Genomic DNA, 4,160 nt, shown 5'->3' with positions numbered 1-4,160 from the left:
CTTTTCGTCAGTTATAGCTTGTAAATTTTCGACAAGTAATGTACTATATTAAGTGTATAATGTAGATTGTATTAATGTACGATTATAGTTGTATAATGTATATGCCAGCTTTGAATAATGTACATTACAATGGGTTTGATGTGTGACATAAATTTAATCCATTCCTCTTTGGGTTTAACAATCCTTGGGGCTAGGGTATAGTAACGACCGAATAACGAAAGCGTCACCAAGGGAAGAGAGTTTGAATCATTCCCCTTGGGTTTAGCAACCCATGGGTCTAGGCTATAGCACCACAACATGAATGAAATTTTGTTTTTTTATGCATTTAAGACTAGGTACAGTAAATAATATACTAATAGTATCTAATAATGTGCACAGATCTGTGAATAATGTACAGATTGAATAGAATAATGTTGAAAGGAAATTAAATTCATGCCCTTTGGGTTTAGCAATCCATGGGGCTAGGTTGTAGTACCCTCTCACAAATGGAACCATCACAAAGGGTAGAGAGTTTGAATCATCCCCCTTGGGTTTAGCAACCCATGGGGCTAGGTTATAGCACCACAACATGAATTAAATTTCATTTTTTAATGCGTTTAAGATTTGGTACAATAAATAATGTACTAATAGTATCTAATAATGTGTACGGATCAGTGAATAATGTACATATCGTCCATTACTACAGGATACAAATCGTCCATTATTGAGTAAATAAAATTCATTACACTGAAATAGTTGTACATTATGTTTATCAGTTAAAACTACTCATAAAATCACAACAAAAACGTCTCCTGAACATATACATTACAGGATACAAATCGTCCATTATTGAGTAAATAAAATCCATTACACTGAATATTTTCACATTATGTTTATAAGTTAAAATACTCATAAAATCATAATAAAAACATCTCAGAAACATATACATTACATGACACAAATCGTCCATTACTGAGTAAATAAAATCCATTACACGAAAATATTTGTACATTTGTACTAGTCTCTGCTTTGTCCTCGGCTAATCTATGCCGAAGCTTCTGGGTTAATGCGATTGGAAGAACATCGTCTACCGCTTTCTCAAAATCAACCCGACGCTGCTTAGTTGTTGTCCAAAATAAGACACAGAGATCTATCACATGAGTATTCTCTAATGCACAAATCTTGCTAATTAATGTTAAAAAATGAGTAAATAATGCATAAATTCAAATTTAACCAATGTATAATATAACTTATATTCTAATGCGTAGACACCATTATTCAATAATGTACAATATCAACCAAATAATGCATAATATGAACCAAATAATGTACATCTGTGAAATGCATACAAACCAAAAATTCAACGTATACTACTTAGAATTGTACAACATCAAGCAAATTTTTCAATATGACACAAATTGGAAATGCAAGAAATTGGTCAATAATGTCCCACAACAAACAAATAATGCATGATCTCAGTGTGAACCAATCGTTTCATATTTGCACAAAATCATGATATACACCACATTGACAATAATGCACAATTTCTCAATGAATACACAGTACAAATGCAAGAAAATGGTCAATAATGTACTGCAACGAACAAATAATGCATCATAATAATGTAGTAACAAAATATTTCACAGAAACACACAACTATGCCCAGCAAATGACCACATTAACTGTATCAAGATTCAAATATGATAAAAGTTGGATCCCAATAACAACCCATTCAATTAAAATTAGCAGTAAGTAGATTTCATCAAAGAATTACTAAAACCTAAATTTAATAGTGTAGCAAACTAAAATTGAAATCCATCACCAAACTAAAATCTGCAAATTGACAGAATATTTGTACGCGCACTAAAAAGAATACCAAAAATTGAATTAACGAACGACATACAGTAGAGAGACCTAATATTGAATTTATGTATTGAAAGAAAGCAACCTCGTATTTTCAAAATACTGGAGATGTTGCGACAATCAGTGGTTGAAAACTTACCGGATTTATCCCCTTGTAGAAATTGTTGACGATGGCTTGCTTGACGTCGCCAAATAAACCGTAGAATGGGGAGAAACCCGAGACGATGGACTAATGTCGAGATCAGAAAATATTTACGGCGTAAAACCACTTGTATTGCGGTTTTTCTGATCGATTTTGGGGCGTCTAGGGTTTTGGAAGATAGGGGAATTGAGGGAGAAGAGAGAGACGAAGTGACAGTGAGAGAGTGGAAGGTTAATGGTCTCTCAAAATTGGAATGATATCATTATGCTGAAATCTCGAATTTTGCAGTTTTGAAATGCATCTATAAAATCTTGTGTTTACTATTCTATCCCCGTAATGCACCAAATCGACTAAATAATGCAACACGGGATCAGATCTGCCCTTTTAATCTAGTCCGTCCATTCTATCAATCTAATTGTTGATATTAAGAAGGAAATAGACACTAAGAGGGCAATAGGACCTTAATGTTCCCCTAGGTTTTTACTTCATTCCAGTACGTAAATATATTACTTCATGTTACGAAGATTTAACTTCGTTCCAGAATATATTACTTCATTCAAGTAGGTTTTTACTTCATTCCAGTACGTAAATGTGGTTTCGTCGTCGCGTGCCGTTCTTTCTCTCTACAATATCTATCACCACCGCCATGGCACTAATATGGTTTAATAAATACATGGAATAATGTAATAAATTATTGGAATGAAGTATGTGTAGAAGCATTTGAAGTCCTACTAGAATGAAGTAAATATCTTATCTAATGAAGTAATAACGTTTCTGAATGAAGTAATAAACTCACTTGAATAAGTGTTTTGATGGTTAGTTGTTCTCTTATTGAAAAAGAAAACTACACGAAAAGAGAGGACGTTACATTTCTAGTTCCATATTAATATATCGAAAGCAAACTAATGGTGCGGGTATTACATACTAGAATGAAGTAAATATCTTATCTAATGAAGAGTAAATGATTACGAATGAAGTAATAAACTCACTTGAATAAATTGCATTTTTAAATGTTAATCAAGCAAAAACCCACGTCAATTAATTTGAATGAAACATATGTTGAATTATTTCAAAACCAAAAAAATGAAGCAAGTAAAAACATGTTGTAGTTTCAAGGTATTAGGTTCGAATGAAGTAATAAATCTATACATGAAGTAAAATGGGCTAGTAATGAAAGGAGAAAATTTTTTAGAAACAACACATCTCATCAAAAAACTAGATCTAATGGCCCAGAGTTGGTCTCTAGTTCGGTCTTTAAAAGTGGTTCGACATTGATCACAACTCTACTCTCTCTCTATATATATATATATATACATATATAGGGATGTATTCATATCAAAACGCTAATGTATGATTAAAGCTTAAAAACGACTTTGCAGTCAGGTGGATGCTGTGATCTAGCAGTCAGTTAATGTACATGTCATCTTATAATGTATATTTTTAGCCTAATAATGTAGCTCGGATATTAATGTAGTATTTTTGTCAAATAATGTACATTTCCAGTCTAATAATGTACACCTCGGCTAATAATGTAGACTTTTAGTATAATAATATACCTTATCATTAATATTCTAAGGATCCAGAAATTTGTGATTTGTCTTTGTATTTTACACAGAGATCTTTGTTAGGACCACAACACACCCCTATATATATATATATATATATATATATATATAGGAGCATGTTAGGGTGCCACCACCTCTTAAAATAACACCATACCACCATTCCTAGCCAATCATTTGTACACGTGGACAAATAATAAGCTGACACGTGGCAAAAAAAAAAACCCCCCAAAAAAAGACGGGCAGCAATATGCTGGCCTTTAAACAGCAATTTTTCTTGAACAGCAATATCCAACACGTTAGACAACAATCTATAAATTGTTGTCTAACGTGTTGGATATTGCTGTGTAACGTTTATAATATTGCTGTATAAGCGTAGATTGTTGTCTAACGTGTTGGATATTGCTGTGTAACGTTTATAATATTGCTGTATAAGCGTTATCACGTTGTTATTTTAAGAGGGGTTGTCATTTTAACACAAACCTATATATATATATATATCATCTCATGCACATATACACATTAGGGTCCTATTGCTCCCTTAGTGTCAATTCTGTGCATTATACGGGTATAATTGTAAAATCACAATGAATTAAAATGGAAGGAGCGAGATT

The sequence above is a fragment of the Salvia hispanica genome, chromosome 1 (assembly GCF_023119035.1).
Source record: "Salvia hispanica cultivar TCC Black 2014 chromosome 1, UniMelb_Shisp_WGS_1.0, whole genome shotgun sequence".
Lineage (NCBI taxonomy): Eukaryota > Viridiplantae > Streptophyta > Magnoliopsida > Lamiales > Lamiaceae > Salvia > Salvia hispanica.
This window is presented reverse-complemented; position numbering follows the sequence as displayed.